Source organism: Sapajus apella, unplaced genomic scaffold (genome assembly GCF_009761245.1).
Source record: "Sapajus apella isolate SASKATOON/1434 unplaced genomic scaffold, GSC_monkey_1.0 scaffold118, whole genome shotgun sequence".
Lineage (NCBI taxonomy): Eukaryota > Metazoa > Chordata > Mammalia > Primates > Cebidae > Sapajus > Sapajus apella.
Window position 1 is genome coordinate 1255566 of NW_022437058.1, and position 19078 is coordinate 1274643.

The 19078-nt window shown below is 53.0% G+C and overlaps 1 protein-coding gene across 6 annotated transcripts in view; it reads right to left on the minus strand.

The window, feature by feature from the left end:
* Window positions 1-19078, minus strand: part of SEMA4D (semaphorin 4D) — a 127636-nt gene that overhangs the window by 54907 nt on the left and 53651 nt on the right. The gene's annotated exons all lie outside the window — the stretch shown is intronic.

The window sequence follows — 19078 nt, forward strand, 5'->3', positions numbered from 1 at the left end:
CTTTTTCACTTGAATAAAAAAGACTCACAACTGCTCCTCTTGTGGTTTATGACACGTATCATATTCATGGTAATTTTATAGCGTCCAACAACAAATGTCAGCAGGTCTGGGGTCTAATCTCAACAGCCTCCAACAACTCCACCTGAACACTGGCATCCTCGTGCCCTGCTTCCCAGCTGGGGTTCATAGCTAGCCTCCAAAAACAGCTGCCAGCCCCAAGATTCCTAAAGGGGAACATCCTTCCTTCCTTAGTGAACTGCCCATACCCCGGCCCCACATTGCTTTCACTCTACACGAACACAGTTTGCTGCTTCTTCCTCAGCATGAAACCCCCCAGTTATTAGTTACCCTGCTGAAGAATGCAAACTCACACTTCTCATGTAATTACTCATCCTGCTGTTTCAACTCGCACCTCCCCACTCCTGACAGCACAGGTAAAAAGAATCCAATGGCCCATTCACCAAAAAGCAATGAAATTAATCAGAAGAGAGAAAAGCATTTCCCTCTCATGGCCTTCACACCCTCTCCTGGTGCACCCCCAATACTGAAGGAGAGTGTGGGGCTCCAACACCCAGGTATTTAGTGGCCGCTGATGGCAGCAGCCAGAGAGCCACAGGTAGCGCCTTCATCTGGCCTCCATCCTGCAGACATGACCTCGCCTTCCGGGCATCCTCCCTAAGCAGGGACCAGGTGTTCTTCAGCACACAGACAAGACACAGGTGGGTTGAAGCAAGAGCAAGGGGCTCTACAATCAGAGGAAGCTGGGTTCCAGTCCTACCTTCCCCAAGCTGTATGTTCCTGGGGGAAGTTACTGAGCCTCTCTGAGCCTCTGTTTCCTCACAAAAAAGTGGGCATACTAATAGTGCCTGTCTCATTTAGGTGTTATAAGGATCCATTATTAATCATAGTTAATGCTTCCTGTGCTTTCCTAGGTGTCTGATGCTGTTTAAGCACTAGGAAGCTTTAACTATCATTCTTACCACCTGTGAAATGAAGCCAGTTACTCATGCCTAGCAAAGACCGAGAGATACAGCAAGCAGGGTACAGCTGTTCGCACATCAAACGTCCCCTACTGCCAGGGACTGGGGGCTCCACCAGCCTCCTCCTGCACACACAAGGGATCAGAGCTTGCTCAGGTCCAAAGATGCCCCCATGGACTCCTGGGAGCAGAGCTTAGGAACACAGACAGGCAGCACTGCTGTGGCTGTGGACAGGGAGGGGGGTGTGAGCCTCTTCTGCTCAATCTCTTCATCCTGGTCCAGAAGCAGGTAAGGAAGTTCCAGGGGCAAAGAGCAATGGGGGACCCTCCACTGAAATTGTTAATCCAGCACACACCCCGACTGAGTGGGCACGCATATTACAACACAATGCCACTACACTCTGCTGAGCAGGGCAGCTGATTAAGGCTGGCTACAAAGTGCACAGGGAGGGCCTGGAGGACATGTTCCCATGCCCTGTAGGCCAACATCTCCCAAAAAGCTATTTCCAGAACCTCTGACCCTGCAGTTCTCTACCAAGAATGCAGTGTGGATATACCCCATGTGTGTGACATGACTGGTACAAGGCTATTCAACAGGTAAACTCCAAAGACACCCAGAAGTCCATCAGTGTGTGTGTGTGTGTTTGTGTACATGGGTACACACAGATATAGCATAGAACTTTTGTATACAAATTATGGTACATTCCAGAGGATGGAACATTATGCAACTGTTAAAAAGCATAACGCTGCAATTGTATGTAAGGGCACTCCAGATCCACTGATCAGTAAAACTGGGGTTCCCAAAAACGTGTGTGGTATGTTCCCATCTGTGCAGGCACATGGTGTATGGCCATGTGTGAGTGTGTGAATGGGTGTACACACAGGTTCATCGGAAGGATAATTCCAAAGATCACAATTTAATCAAGAACCTGCTGGCAGGGGATGCCTATGAAGAGAATTTGACCTGTGAAATGAGTGTGCTTTATTTTTCACGATTTGGATTCTTTAGAACTATTCAAATTCTTTCCTTAAGCACGTGGTTTCTAACTAAAATATTTTAAGTCTGATATCAAAAGTAAAATACAGTTAACTATAGAAAATTTGAAAAATTCAAGAAGGGCAAGAGAACACATTCCTACGTATCTCTAAAAAGGTTATACAGGTTGTAACACTGATTAAAATAAGACCCCAGCACGGTGTCTTCTGTACTAACTTTAAGAGGAAGATTTCACCAGAATGGAAATTTTCAAGAACATCAGACAGACATACGTTTCTGGTCTGACTGGCATTTTGTTGGAATTCCTCATTCTAAGAAACTCTGACTCATTTATTCAACACTCACTTCTGGAGGGCGTGGGGTGAAGGTGTGAGTCAGACGAAGACTGTTGACTCCCAGTCCCTGGTCTTTGGCTTGGGGAGGGCAGGCCACAGCAACCGCACAGGTGGGCAGGTGTTGCGGGGGCCTGCTGGCTCTGTAACATAGAAGGTGGGACCTGAAGTCCAAGAAACGGGCTGGAGCCTGCGGGCTGCTGGAGGGGTAGAGCCCATGCGCGTCGCATCCTGGTCCTGTGTATTTCTGCCCCACCACACGTGCACACCCCCGCGCTGTTTCTTATATGGTGCCCTCAGCAGCCTGTCCCGGCTGCGCAATATTACATAATCAAATATGATAATGTGGGACATTCAGATCCTTTCCAATTGTAATTCCACTTACAATTCATTTTTCTTTAACCACCAGCATTACCTGGACAAGAACCTTTTCTGTCGGGAACATTCACGGTGATGTTATAGAAGTCTGGGCACCACACAGAGGGTACTGGGAGATGGTCTCAGGGGAGATCCTGTGGCTCCATCATGTCTGTCTGCTGTTGATGAAATTTCCATCTTGATGAAACCTCTTAGTAACGTTAGTACAGAAGACACAAGTGCTGGGATCTTACTTTAATAGTCGTTATAACCTGTATAACCTTTTTAGAGACTGCCAGCAATGTGTTATTGTCTTGCCTTTCTTGAACAGAGGCTCAGAGCTTCTGCTGATCACACTGACAGGTTTGCTTCCTTTGTACCGGGAAGGGAAAGAATCACACATAATTTGAATGATTTATTTTCATTTGACTCTCTTCTAAAATTTCCAGTCAGTTGAGCTGAAATCATTTTTGCAAAGTAATACAGTCTTTGCTATAAAACACAAGTCACCTAGCTCAAACATTTTTTATGCTTCTTTCAAGCCTATTAGAAACCTTAATTGCTTATTAATTTCTCCCCCAACTGTGGAGGAAGTATATTGTGGTGGCTGCAGTACCAGCTGCGAGGCCAACCTGCCTGGTTTAGATTCCCATGATGCCACGTCCCAGTTGTGTTACCTAGAATAGGCCTCTGCCCCTTCCTATTCCTCAGCTACTGCCTCAGCACCTCCCCTCCCTCAGCTACTCCCTCAGCACCTCCCTTCCCTCCACTACTCCCTCAGCACCTCCCTTCCCTCCACTACTCCCTTAGCACCTCCTCTCCCTCAGCTACTCCCTCAGCACCTCCCCTCCCTCCACTACTCCCTCAGCACCTCCCTTCCCTCCACTACTCCCTCAGCACCTCCCCTCCCTCCACTGCTCTCTCAGCACCTCCCCTCCCTCAGCTACTCCCTCAGCACCTCCCTTCCCTCCACTACTCTCTCAGCACCTCCCCTCCCTTCACTACTCTCTCAGCACCTCCCCTCACTCAGCTACTCCCTCAGCACCTCCCTTCCCTCCACTACTCCCTCAGCACCTCCCTTCCCTCCGCTACTCCCTCAGCACCTCCCCTCCCTCCGCTACTCTCTCAGCACCTCCCCTCCCTCCGCTACTCTCTCAGCACCTCCCCTCCCTCAGCTACTCCCTCAGCACCTCCCTTCCCTCCACTACTCTCTCAGCACCTCCCTTCCCTCCACTACTCTCTCAGCACCTCCCTTTCCTCCACTACTCTCTCAGCACCTCCCTTTCCTCCGCTACTCCCTCAGCACCTCCACTATTCCCTCAGCACCTCTACTCCCTTAGGTACTCCCTCAGCATCTCCCCTCTCTCAGCACCTCCTTTCCTTCCTCTACTCCCTCAGCACCTCCCCTCCCTCAGCTACTCCCTCAGCACCTCCTCTCCCTCAGCTACTCCCTCAGCACCTCCCCTTTCTCAGCTACTCCCTCAGTAGTTCACCTTCCCCGGCTACTCCCCCAGCATCTCTCCTCCCTCCACTACTCCCTCAGCACCTCCTCCTCCCCTCAGCTACTTCCCTGGGAGAGGACAGGAGACAGTCCTACCACCAGAGACGAAACTGCACAAATAAGGGCTTGTAAGGCAAGGATGTTAAACACAATATTACGAACAAGCAACAAACTGGCACTATCCCCATAATGGCGGCCCAAACCACAATGGTTCAACTCTGTGATTTATGCCTAAATCTAAAGTTTCTTTCTAAAGCCCATGACCACCACATCAGCTTTTACTGCTAACCTCAGCTCAATGAGCCTGAAATGATTTAAATCCAAGATGCTTCCATCCCCTGACTCCAAATTCCTTCAAGCCCCTTTCTTCAGAACCCTGCCCCCTTAATTCCTGAGTGTTTCCTTTCTCTGATCAGGACCCTTCTCAAACCCTTCTAATCACCTTCCTCACCGGGTGCTGCCTGGCTTTGGGCCCCTGGGCACCCTCTTCCTGTCCTCCCCCCACCTTGCCCAATGTCCCCTGCTTCCCTCACACTCATGGTTCATACCACCATCCCTCCTGTAAGGCCTCCACCTGGCTTCCGCTACCTGTAAGGGAATGACCACAGTCTAAGCCCCATCTTCTTAAAGCCCTTGTGCCCCAGGCCCCCGTTTCCCCCTACACCCAGCTGTCATGCTTATTTCTTACAAGGCAGCTTGCATCGTACTATTCTCTCGCTCCAAAGCCCCCTGTTTCTCTCCAGGACTTGTAGAGTCAGGTCCCAGCCCCCAATCTAGTGCCCTAAAAGGAAGCCCTACAACTCGATATATGTGCCTTTTCCACTCTTTCTGTGGAACATCGAGAATACACCACCTATCTTGTCCTAGCCCCCCAAATATTCCGATTTAGCAGCTCCCAAGTGAGGCCAGGGTCTGTCTGGTTTCAGAGCAGCCCATGTGACCAGCAGCCAGGACTGAGAACCGGCCTGCACCTGCCAGATTTTCTGCCTTTCCCAGTGTCACCCAAGCCGTGCCGCCTCTGCCAGGTATGTCCCCAGTCCACCCCCAACACCCACCCACTGAAATCCTGGCTGTCCACTGTGGCTCAGCTCGAAGGCCAGGGCAACCTCAGGCCTGCCCTCTGGGAACAGATGCCTCCCCTCAGCTGGTCTTCACTCACGGAAAATGTAAGCAGGAAGAATAACAAACATCCGCCACAAGGCAAAGGTGAGAAGGCGACTGTTCTACTGGATTCGGCAAGGGTCAGGCTGTGAGTCACCTTGAAGTGCACATGGCCCTAACAGCGGGGAAGGGGCGGCCCATGCCTCCCATGTCCACAGCTCCCTGGCGGCCTCCTCACTAACCGTCAGAGCTGAGACCTGACTGAATCCCAGTGTTCGAGAGGCCTGGGCAAGGACAACCTACAAGCCTGTTGCCTCGACATCGGGGGCAGGAATCCCAAAAGCTCAACCCTGTGTCCCCACCCGCTGTTCATTCACCCCCCTCCCCCAGCATGCCCCCCTGGAGACAGGTTTTACGGCACTGCTGGGAGGAGAAAAAACGGGCTCAGAAAAATGCAACAATCATCTAGAACCACTGAGAGAGCTGAGACGCCCTCCCTTCCAGGTCCTGCAGTGACCCTAGGACCATGATTGGTGCAGTGCTCTCCAGCTGTGCTGAGGCTCCACCTGCCCTGGGCCAGCACCTTCCTCCTCCAGGGACACCAGGGCAGAAACAGGTCCTTCAGAAACAATGGCTCCTTCTCCTTGCCATCTGCCAGCGGTGAAGACATTGCAGAATCTGCCGGAACCATCTGGAACCCTGAGCTGGTTCAGGACTATGGGTGGACTGGGGAGGTGCCTGGCACCCAGAGGCATCCTGGTCCCCACCAAGTGTCCACAGGGAGAGCACATGCAGTTTCTCCAGGGGACTGGACCTCCTCCAGGCCAGGATCTTCCTCCCCTGCTGCCCCCAGACTCAGTCCAGCTGCAAAGGCAACAGAGGCCTCCCTGCTCTGCCACGGTGCAGGCCCAAATGCCTCAGGACGGGCCCCAGTCCAAGTGGGAATTTCTTTTTTAAGTCTCAAAACCACCAAATGCCACTGTCCTTGCTTTCATCTTTAGTGATTCCTTAAATATATATACTACAATTACAAAGTTAGGCCAGCATGACCACAGCTCATAACCAGAATAGAGTCGGCGGAGTCCTGAGTCACCAGGAGGCTCTCCCTCACGATCCAGGCCTCCTCCCCAGGACATGGCTTTTGCCAGCCTTAGCTCCAGCGTGGCAAACCCACCAGAGAACCCCAAGCTCCAGCCAGAGCTCTGCAAAGGCCCCAGCTTTGCCTCACTCCTGGTGGCAAACAACAGGAAGCTCGCCATTGCATCATCTGGGGCTGTCTGTTCCCATCTCAAGGTCAGAGTTTAAGGTACTGACCTCAGTATCAGAGGAAGCAACTTCAACTAAGCTCATTATTTTGAGACTCTGCTACTTCTTAACCATATTCAAACCAAGCCAACTCACTTCCCATCAACAGTGGACCAAGTGGTCACTATGGGCAGGTGACCAGTGTCACGAAAGTGCTAAAAAATAGACAACATGACAACCACAACACCAGGCTATGATGGTAAGAAGCAAACACTGCAGGCCACACCTGCTCCCTGCAAAGACCTAAGCCTGTCCCCAGTGAGTTCTTCCCTTGCCACTAAGACAATTACTGCCCATGTGGATGGCCAGAATTTCAATCAATATCTATTTTCAAATCACCAAATGACCCTCTCGCTGAATGTCATGAGTCCAGTATTGGGTCAGAGGTTGATTCACTCTTCTCTAATGAATTATAATCAATCCCCAAGTTCAGCTCACTAAATCCGTCCTCCCTTGCAGTGCAAGGGAACTGATATTTCTTCTTCTCTCTTTCAGATACTTCCAGTCCAAGTGAGGCAGCTCCTCAATTCCCTTCCTGGGAAGTCAGAAGCGGGGGGCAGCCTAAAATGACACAGCCAGTCACTCAGGTCCATCCTACCCCAAATTGCTGTTGATGCTGGAAGAGGGTCAAATGCATATGGACTAAGGAGGCAGTGTGACCCCAGTGTGATGCTTGTATCAGAAAACCACAGCCCCGGCCTCCCTGAGACATCCGGGGCCTGGTGGGTGACCTCTGCTGTCCTCTCAGTGTGAACAGAGCCCAGGTAGGAATTCCCCACTGAGGTAGTCAAGTGAGGTAATTCAAGTGAATTTCAGGATTCACTCTGCAGCCTCCGAATAGGAACAGACCTCACCTGCACTGCTAACAGGAACCTGGTCCTATTCACCTGGAAGCCCCTCTCCACCCCCAGGTCAGCAGCACCTGCAAGTGGAATTTAGCTGGGCTGACTTCAAAGCGCCAAAGCCTAAGAGTCTCTGGCCCCGCAGAGCCCCATGCTAATGTCTGTCCTTCCCGCAGGAAGCCAGTTCCACTGCATGTGGGGGTTCTCATTTTCCAAGCAGTGTGTCACCTTCCACATGATTCAGAATGTGTGCAACGTGGTGGGTCACACATGGGGAGGAGAGCTGGTGAGTCATCGTCACTCACTGTCCCACACACAGTCATCTTCAGGTCTGAGAGCTCCAGCGGAGGGGCTACCTGGCCATTGCTCTGTCTCTTGTAGGGCCCAGGAAGGAGGCGTATTTCCCCTAGGGATGCACTCACCAGTAGAGTCGAAGGCCCGCCTGGCTCTGAGGGGTGGGCCTGGCTCTGAGGGGTGGGCTCTGCTCTGTAGGCGTGGATGGCTTAGGGCTGACCTAAGACGTTGGCTCCAACCCCCAGGCCCTTCTCACCGGCATGTGTCACTGAGGGCATGCTGCTGTCCGTCTGACCACAGCTGACCTGTTATGGAGGGATATAGCCCCCGCACTGAACAATTTCCTGGGCAGGCTCTTCCCAACCCTCTCAGTGGTCACAAGTTCAGGACCACCACTGGCCACCAGCTCCAGCCGGCCCCTGCCAAGGCCCATGCAGCTTCTTTCTGGGCCTCACATTCAGTGCTGCCCAGCAGTGCCCAAACATAGTCCCTGCAGGGAACCTGAACCGGAGGGACGAGGGTAAGACCCGTACGACCTGCCGAGAGCCCAGTGCCACACCCCAGCCACTGGAGAGGGTGCCAGGCGGGCAGCAGAGGGGAGGCACACATCCTCCATCGCAGCCTGCATGAATCTCAGGGCTATAGACATCCAGTTGCAGGAACTCAGAAGCACAAGAAACCAGCCCCTTCATCACAGGCAGGATGAGAGTGAGGCACAGGCACGGAATCTACTTAAGGTCACGTGGCGCAGGCCAGCTCCCGGCCACTCTGCACATGGCCTGGCCCACCACCTCAAGACAGTGCTTTCTCCTGCACTGGGGCAATGGTCCCCAGCCCCGCCTACAGGACCATGGAGCACACCCATCTCCTGGGGCAGGGTGACAGATGCCCCCCAGAACAGCAAAAAACCAGATCTCAGTGTGGACTGGCCATGGGAAAGTATGCAAGCAAGCAGCCACTTCGTCCCCATCACCACCTTGTCAGCAGTCAGCACAAGGCTTCTCTGGGGCTCTGCCCACTGGGTCCTTCAGCACCCCTGGACCCTGCCAACCACACCGCTGCAGCTCTGCATGACTGTTCCAGAGGTCCAGAAGACACAGAAGATGGACATGGGTCTCTGGAGGGGGTCTCCCCTTCCACACTCACTCCTGGCCTTAGGTCACAGGCCCACTAAACAATGGGTCCAATAGTGTGGAGTCAATCAGGGCCCCAGCTCCTTCCCCAAATGCAGGTCACCCATGGGGCAGCCTGAGCATGGGCACTGGACAGAAGTGGCATATGGCCTGGCTCTCATATCCTCCCTGCCCAGCCAGTCCTCCCCAGCCCACCCCCAGGAGCTATACCACGCCGGCCACCATCTCGGCTCACTCTGGATACCAGGAAGCCTCTAATCTTAGCTTCACCCAAAGCAGACAACATCTAGGGGAGCATCCACATCCCCATCAGGGCGAGCGCCTTCTTGGGTTCAGGAGAGGGAGCTGTGAAGACGGTAATTCAGGTCACCCAGCAACAATGCGGTCAAGACCAGCAACAGTGGCAGGCGCCGGTGGGGGCGGCAGCTGCTGTCTCCTGAGCATATCACACCCCAGGCAGGTGCCAGCTTCTTACAGGAACCCTTCCCGCTGCTCTAGGAGCTAGGACCTATTACTGTCACCATCTCTCTTTTGCAGATAAGAAGGTAAGGTTTGGAAACTTCCAGAAGCTGTATCAGCACTGGCGGGTAGGGGGCAGTGTCTGACACCAAAGGTCTGGAAAGCAAAGTTCCCCACCCCGCATCAGAGACAAACCCAGGTGGATCAAAGCCAGTTCCTGAGCACACCTGGGCTGAGCTGCGCTCGTTCAAATCCGGTTCTTAACAGAATCTCAAGTTCACCTCAAGCTAGGAGCCTGGTGGGCACTTCATGAAGAGCAGGTTCCTGGGCCCCAGCCGGGTCACAGTGGCCAAGGGACGTACCCGGCCTCTGGAAGCCCAGGAAGTAGGCTGTTCCAGAGAAGTGCATGCTGCTAACAGGTCATTCCAGAGTGTGTGGTGCAATAATTTTTTGCTAGCTTTAAAAAGAAGCACAACAATTAAGCAGTTCACAAACTGAAGTCCATGTGCTGGATGAGGAGCGGTCAGTTACGTGCTCAGAAGAATGCAGGTGTGGGTTTCTGTCTGGGGTCAAGCTGTGTCAAACAGCGGCACTCTGAAAATGCAAATAACAAGAAAATCTCATTAAAAACTCTGTAAACCTGTACCAAAGCCTCCAAAGTGCCTGCTTAACCCTGATGGGCAGCCCTGTGGGTAGGAGCAGTCACAATCCTGGCTGAGGACGACAGACGTCAGGGTGGGATGGCAAGTCATGCCCAAAGCATCTGCAGATGACAGAAAGTTCTGGAAATATTTCACACAGGGAACGGAATTACTAGACAGTCCGAACATACACCACAAAACTTCAGAACTAGGGCTGGGCACGGTGGTTCACACCTGTAATCCCATCATTTTGGAAGGCCGATGTGGCTGGATCGCCTGAGGTCGGGAGTTTGAGACCAGCCTGACCAACATGGAGAAACCCTGTCTCTACTAAAAATACAAAATTAGCCAGGCATGGAGGTGCATGCCTGTAATCCCAGCTACTCTGGAGGCTGAGGGCAGAGAATCACTTGAACCTGAGAGGCAGAGGCTGTGTGAGCCGAGATTGTGCCATTGCACTCAAGCCTGGGCAACAAGAGCAAAACTCTGTCTCAAAAAAAAAAAAAATTCAGAACTAGGAGGAAGTTTTCAGGAATACTCTCCCACTTGCAGGCCAGAAACTCAAAGCATCCGCCCCTGCTCCCCAGCAGCTGAAGAGTAAACCCTCCAGACAGCAACCCCCATCACACACACCATGTCAAAGGGCCTGGACCGCGCTTACTGGGTGAGTTAGATGCCCTTCAAGCTTCAGTGGGAGACAAGTGACTGACTGCCTCTTTAGGGGTGGCTACTGTCCAGATGCAAAACCCACCCAGGACAGGAGCCTGCACAGGGGCAGCAGCCAGGCTGGGAGGATGAACAGTCCACATCTTCCCAGCCACAGTCACTGGGGAGGCGGAAACCGGCCTCTGATGTCTGCAGTCTAGCAGGCATATTTCCGGGGCCTCAGCAACTTCACAAGCTCAGAGGGATGCCCTGTCCAGGGATGTTTATCTCCATGTGCCCTAAAAATCTGTCATCCAAATATGCGCCATCAGATAGGCCAGGCGTGGTGGCTCACAGCTGCAATCCCAGCACTTCGGGAGGCCGAGGAGGGCAGATGACCTGAGGTCAAGAGGTCAAGATTGGGGTTTAGTAGAGAAACTCGTCTCTACTAAAAATACAAAAATTAGCTGAGGGTGGTGGCGGGCACCTATAATCTCAGCGACAGGGTGACGGTAGTCTCAGCTACAGGGATGCTGAGACAGGAGAATCGCCTGAACCTGGGAGGCAGAGTTTGCAGTGAGCGAAGGTTGCACCACTGCAATCCAGCCTGGGAGACAGAGTGAGACTCCATCTGGGGCTAGGGGGGGAAGAAAAAACAAATATCGACCCATCAGAAACAGGTTAAATTAATAATAGTACTATAGCATGCTACACAGGGAGTACAATCCACGCCTATCGATGTTTACTGACAAGTACAGATAAACATTCTATTAAATGCAAAGTGGAGAAGATAAAACAGCACTTAAGAGCAAGCTTACTCACGTAAAAAAAAACCAGTCATGAAAGGCCACACCCAGGGAATGGCCTGGCCAGCACGTTCCCGGCTCACTCCCAGGCTGACTCCTCACCCTGGCGGCTCCTGCACCTGTTCCTGCGGGTGAGCCAGCCAGCAAGGGCACACCCAGGGCTGGCTAGAACACCACCCACGAACGCAGGCAGAGCCACCTCCAGGAGAAGGGACACCAAAATGCCAGAACTAATTCTGGGAGGTGGAATTTTAGGGGCATTTTAAATACCTTCTTTGAACTTTCCTGTATCTGAAATTTTTTTACTGGAGGCATTTTTCAGTATTGTTCTCACAAACAACTATATTGTTTCGAAACAACAGCAATTTCCCCAGATTCTCTCTCTTTTTTTTTTTTTTTTTTTTTTTTGAGACAGGGTCTCACTCTGTCACACAGGCAGAAATGCAATGGTGTAATCATAGCTTACTGCAGCCTCGAACTCCTGGGCTCAAGTGATCCTCCCACCACAGCCTCCTGAGTAGCTAGGACTATAGGTGTGAGCCATCATGCCCAGCTAATTTTTTATTTTTTGTAGAGATGGGGTCTTGCTATGTTGCCCAGGCTGGCCTTGAATTCCTAGGCTCAAGTGATCCTCCCATAGCACTGTGATTACAGGTGTGAGCCACTGTACCCAGCAAGATTCTCTCTTTTGATGGTTTCACCCCAGCAAAAAAGAAAGTGGCCCTGAAGCCTCCAGAGCACATTCCTGCCATCCTCAAGGACATGTTCCCAGCCCCTCCCCCTTGGCTGGACTGGGATCCACAGTCAAGACCCTAATATGAGCTCTAGTTCATCTATGCTGTCTTCATCTCTGTGTTCATACCTTAGTGCATCTTCCCTTCTGTGCTGCTCTGCTATGACAAGCCCTGACCTGGCCATCTGTTCCCCCAGGAGAAGTGTGTTTACACAGCACAGGAGCCTGGTGGCACAGGTGCACGCTCTGGGCTCACCCTTACCAGCTGTGCAGCCCTGGGCTGGCCACTTAGCCCTCTGCCCCTCGACTTCCATCTGCAAGACAGAGTCGGCTGCAAAAGGTACCTGGATTATTTATAACACTGCTCAGCACAATACATGTTAACTACTTATGTAAGTAGTGTAAGATCTTTTAGGCCGACTGACCACACCACAAACGGCACGGTAACCTCTGTGGCCCGCGCGTACAGCCCAGATGAGTTCCTGAAAGAAATGATCAACCCCTGCAACACCTAACTAACGAGACATTCTTCTATCGTTTCTTATTCCGGTCTCAATTGACAAGGCCATTGGACTTTGTAACCGACCTTGGTCAACCCTATGACCCCCTCCCAGCTTGCAAAGAAACACCCTAAACTGCAACTTCTGTAACTTTCTACTGCGTCCCCCAAACCTTTAAAACCAACTCCTATTCCTCCGCCCTCCCCTGACTCTCTTTCGGACTCAACGGGCCCGCACCCAGGTGAATAAACACCCATGTTGCTCACACAAAGCTTGTTTGGGGGTTCTCTTCATTCAGAGAACACGTTTTAACAAGCAGTATTATTTAAATTTACTATCACATAATGGATTGGGTCATTTTTACCAGAGAGTGGAACTGTAACACTGACTAAGCCTGGAGATCTGCAGACAGGACCCTGGGGAGGAGGGAGCTGAGATCTGACAGTTCAGGATGATCAGGGCGGCCACAGTCAGGTCCTGAAACTGCCTGAGGCAAGTGTGAGGGGCACCCTCCAGCACTCTGTCCCAAGGACAGCAATAAGACCACTGGCTGCGTGGTTCTTCCTGCTCTGAGTGCCCTGCCTCTATCTCCAGTCACCAGTGCAGCGGGGCACACCTCTGGGGATTTGCAGATCCTTGATGGTAAAAATGGATTTGGTGCTGAAGGCAAATGATACTTAATACCTGTGTGAAAATGGGGTTAAAAAGCAAAAACCACTTCCCAACCTCCCCAAACCCATCAGGGTGGTTACTACCAAAAAAAAAACCAGAACACAAGTATTGGTGAGGATATGGAGAAACCGGAACTCTTGCACGTTGCTGTGGGAATGCAACATAGTGCAGCCACTGTGGGAATCATGACAGTCCCTTAAAACATTAGAATAATCATGTGATCCTGCAATTCCACACTGGGTATGTATACAAAGAAGTCTCAAAGACACATGTGTACATCTGTGCTCACGACAGCACTATCCACAAGGTCCAGAAATCTCTTCTGCATACAGTCGTGTCCTGATAGTGACCCCACCTTTATAGGACAACCTGAAGGGGACCTCTGTTACCATGGTGCAAACACAGGAGCGTCGTTGGGTGTGCACCACGGTTGGGAACGAGGCAGAGCTGGCTCTAGGGTACTGCTGGTGCATCCTGGGCACAGGGCGAAAGCCAGCTCTTCACAAGAACGTCTCACCTCACTTCTACAGCAGGCTGGACACACATGTGTGCTAGCCCCTGTTCTAGAGGTATGGATGTAGCAGTGATCCCCTGAGGCTGCCCACAAGTCCCCTATGAGTGCAACTGCAGAGATGGCAGCCAGCAGCAGACAGGTGTGGAGCTACCAGAAGACCTGCCCACTTCCAGGGGGCCAAGCGGCCAGTGGGCCACTGCAGCATGATCAGCACTGACAGAGTCCTTGACAGTGGGGAGGGGTCTCCAATCAGCAGAGATGGGTTCCCATGACCTCTGTCCAACCAGCAGCCACTGCAGATTGTGAACACAGCTGGTGCCACATGCTACAGCCTTCGGAGCACACGGTGTGTGTCCTGATGGGGACTGTGCACAGGCACACCAGGTCAGATGCAGCCACCTCTTGGCATCTCACTTAACCCCCTCTGCAAGGGGCCTCCGCCCCTGCACATGGCTGAGAACAGGGTGAACATCGCCCAGGGCAGAGCCCAGAGGGTCACAGGAAAAAGAGGCAACAGGGAGACACAAAGCCCTCTGCTGTCCCACTACACACAAGAGCGCCGCCCTAGGTGCAGACTGTCCCAGGGCTGAGACAGTATCTTTCAAAGGCTATGGATGCTGGCACCAGCGTACCCCAGCAGCTCTGCGCTACATGTGGGTCACACTGGGCAGCTCCAGCCAGAGCGCCACTACTCCCCTCTGGGCCGGGTGACATGGACACTATGAAGAGCTGCAGAAGCCTCCATGCAGATGTGAGCAGGAATCTGTGCATGATTCACAATAGCACTTGGCATTCATGGACTGCCTCACTCTGGGGAGAGATGCTCTGACACATGGGGCATACCAGGAGTGCCAAGTGACATGGACCACACACACCGCATTGTCTCCAGCTGTTCACATTTTAAGACCTACCAGACCTTGGCCCCAGAGCAGCAGTAATGTGCAACAAGGTCTAACCCATCTACCCGGTCACCCAGTGCCACCCGGCTTCACGATGCATGGCTGCCCCCACCCAGCACGCATGGAGGGAGCAGAGGGAGGGGTCACAGCCTAGGAGCCTGCCAGGCTCCTAGAAACCTCTAGAAGGGAAGACGTCAGCGCAATGGCACTGGGCGCCTTCTCAATCTCCACTGAGACCTTTGTCAAAACGGTATGCAGGCTCCCAATCTGACTGCTTCTTTGGGTTTTTACTTTCTTTCATGAAGCTTCATGCATATAAAAACGTTAGTCTGTCTTTTCTCCTCTTAATGTCTTTTGTCAGTTTAATTCACAGGTCCTAGAAACAGAACCTAAGAGAGAGTGAAAGTTTTTCTTCCCTCCGCCAGCAGTGTAGCTCCTCTCTTCTCTGCCCTCCTGCCTCTCTCCCATAAGAAACTTGGTGATCACACTTAGGGCCCACCCCGGAAATTCCAGGCGCATTTCCCTGTCACAAGGTCCTTAACTTAATCCTATCTGCAAAATCCCTTTACCACGAACAGAAACGTTCACAGGTTCCAGGGATGAGGAGGTGGGTACCTCGAGGCATTATTCATCTCCTGCAGATCCCTGGCATATGCAGCCATGAACCTTTGAATGAAGCCTCCCGGGTCCCATCAGGGCATATGAAGGGGAGACAGGGCAGCTGGGCCAGGCCCTGTCTGAAGGAGCCACTGCACCTCCCAGCCTTCTGCAACGTGGCCTAGTATGGGCTTGATTTTTTTCTCCTGAAAGAAAAAACCCTCAATTTTTAGATGACGCCTTCCTATGCTGTGAGGTAATTAATACATATATTTTTAATACTGGGAAGTCCCAACCAAACCCATCTGAGGGCTGCGATGCCGGTCTAAGAGCTCAGAATCCACCTGGGCCCCTTGCATGGGGGAAGGGGCAGGCCAAGGCAGGGCACGCACGGGGCTGCATGTCCCCCAGGGGATGTGGACGACAGAAATCCCCACTAACAGAGTCAGGATAAAGGCAGTCACAAGGCAATATTAATTTTAAGAACGCTGGTTGAGTAAACATGCAAATGACCATTAACAGGACCTGGAAAATAACCAGGAAACCAGTACATTCCATGGGAATCTTGACTTGATGAGTCATTGAGATGCAAATTTTACCCCAATTCTGGAAGGATTACAAGCATCTCCATTCACAGCCCCCATTCCTATGTAAATTCTAGTCCAAGGACTGGCCCTCCAGTTCCCAGCCTTCTGGCTGCTTTGCCCTGTTTCTTTCCTTGAGGCTCCTAAGCAGGAGCTGCAGAGTTTCTGGTTTGCTTCTGGGCCCTCCTCCCTTCCCCAGCCCGCAGAGACGGCAGACTCCCAGGGCTCTCTGACTTTTACACACCTGAGCCATACTAGACACAGTGCCGGGCATGTACCTGGATTTACAAAACCCAGCGACAACAAGGCCACCCAGGTCTCTGTGTCAGCAAAGATCCTAACAGCAGCCACACCCACGGCTTTATGCAGAGCAAGTCCCGCAGGCTCCACCCACGCCCCACCTGGCCCTGACCAGCCCGCTGCCAGCTCCTGGAAAACCTGGTTGGGGTATACCCCAGCCAGGGCCACGCCCGCAGGCTCAGGCCCGGCCTTTCCTTACAGAGGCTGTGCAAAACACAGAAACTTAAAGACAAATGAAATTTAAATAAAGGAAGGGCATGAACACTGCCAGACACCCAGTGTCCATACATGCTGTGCTGCATCCCAACGTACACGGAATTGGCTGCCCCTGAGAAGAAGGCAGGGATAGCCCCAGGCCAAGGAAGCACCCCCACCCCGACCCAGCTCCCCAGAATCACAGCCTCAGCCTCGGCTTCTCGGATGCTCGCTGGCCAGCTACGGACGGACGGACTTCTCAGACAACACCCTGCACTCTGCTGCCTTCAAAGCACAGAAGCGCAAAGCTCTGTGAAGCCTGTCAGGTCCACTCAAGTGTTTTCCCTCTGGCTGTCCGGAACAACAGCTGGTCATTCAGTCCCCTCACATTAGAAGGAAGGCCACTGACTCAGCTCATTCTCACTCGACCCCAGTGAGTGGTGAGAAATGGGAACACAAGACCATTCACCGAATGATAAAGACAACCTGAGCCCCTGACCCTGCCCAGTTGGCCTCACCTTTCCTGGGGCCGTGCTCCTGACCCCACGCTGGTCAGCGTGTCCCCAGCTGCCAGGCAGGATGGGCACTCAGGACACCATCTGGACCGGCCGTCCTATCCTCACACAGGGCCTCTGCCCGCCTGGGACATCTGTCCTGACCGCAGGGGTTTCAAGGGCTCTGTTATTAGTTGGGTCTCAGGCCAGGACTGCTCCAGCCACAACAAGGCGCCCTTCAGCACAGGGACAAAGTCCTGTGGTGAGCCTTGTCTGCAGGTTGTGGAACAAGCCTGTCCCATTCTCTTCCTTTTAAACAGCGGAGCTGTTCAGCAATGTGGGCCCAATTGTTTTCCTGTGTGGGCTAATTCAGGGGCCTGTGGGACAGGGCCCAGCCCCAGGGCTGAAGGAGCAGGAGAAAGGCTGCCTTAGATGAGGCTGTGGGGGTTGTGGCCCAGCACCCGAGACGTGCACACGGGTCTTGTCGACCTACACAGTGGCTGGGGGCCTGCGAAGGGCAAGCTTCTCCATGCCTGAGGACTCTGCAGGCCGGGCTACTACTGCAGTCGTCTGGGGCTCCATGGCAGGATGGGCGAGTTGCCTAGGGCCACGGGAGAATGGGGCTAGAGGGGAAGTCCCAAAGAAGCAGATGTAGCCCTGGGCGAGTCACTCGGACCCTCTGAGCTCTCATGTCCAGCCTTGGATACAGGAATCATGAAGGCAGCTCAGTCAAGAGGTAGCAATGAGGGCAAACTTGGGAGGTGAACATGCACAGAGCTGCTGAACAGCACTGCAGTGAGATGGCCTGCTCCCAGCTGGGCAAATGACCCTAAACGGGAAACACATGACCTCTTTTATTAGGGACTGCAGGGGCCCTGGCTGCTCTGTCGGCCAGTACGCCCACCCCCATGAGTGGCCTGATACTAGTGGGCATTGCATAGTGCACTGAGGAGTGGCTCATGCAGCTCTGGCGGTTTTTATTTTTCTGCAGACCAGGTTTTCCTCCCACAATGGCAGGCACCTGCCCTCAAGCCTGTAAGAAAGCGAGATGCAGTGGTATTGCCCAAACTTGGTCGCTCACACTTGGTCTTGAATAAGCAAACAACCACAAAACAAGCAGCAGAGCAGGTGTGAGGCTCGCCCTGAGTCTCTGACACTGCAGGCACTGTCTCCAGATTGTAGCCCCTGCACCCACCCCCACCTAGCCCCAACCCTAGCAGGCAGCAGCGACAAGACTCCCACTGCTGCAGTGCACCCTGGGAAGGGAAGGCGCAGACCTGGGACATGGCTGGGCTCAGTGACCATGGGCACCCACCCATGTGTGCCATCAGCAAGGGGCAGAGGTTCCCGGTGCTGCCCCAGGTCAAGGGGTCCCAGGGAGGGAGGTCTGGCTGATGTGTCCAGGTGCTGAAGGAAGGTAGCAACATGACTTGAGCAGGCACAGGTGACAGCCACACAAATTAGGTCTCTGAGCCTCGGAGATGAACAAGACAGGGACACTGTATGAAAGGTGTGATGCTCTGCCCTGACCTGCAGCTCGGGACACACAGCCAGGACAGGGACATGCTTGGACCTAGATGCCAAGTCTAAAATTCCTTAAACTGAGCAACTCAGCCCCAAGCATGAGCCATCCAACCTGCTAACACCCATAGTGCCATCTGGGTGTTAGCTCCGTGCCCTTTTCGTTGGAAGGTTTCTAATAACCCACAGGGGTAGGGATAGAGGGGCAGGGCCATCTCAGCAAGATGCAGAGAGAAAGCAGGGGACACTTTACCTAGAAGGGTGGGCGGCTGCTGTGGAGGGAGCAGGCTCCCTGGGGCCTGAGTGTGGAAGAGGGAAGAGGGAAGCAACAAAGGCGAGCTGTAGAGAAGAATAGCCACGCTGTAGAGAACAGCCACGCTGCAGCGAACAGCCACGCTGCAGAGAACAGCCACGCTGTAACGAACAGACACACTGTAACAAACAGCCACGCTGCAGAGAACAGCCACGCTGCAGAGAACAGCCACGCTGCAGTGAACAGCCACGCTGCAGAGAACAGCCACGCTGTAACGAACAGACACACTGTAACGAACAGCCACGCTGCAGCGAACAGCCACGCTGCAGCGAACAGCCACGCTGCAGAGAACAGCCACGCTGCAGAGAACAGCCACGCTGCAGCGAACAGCCACGCTGCAGAGAACAGCCACGCTGCAGAGAAC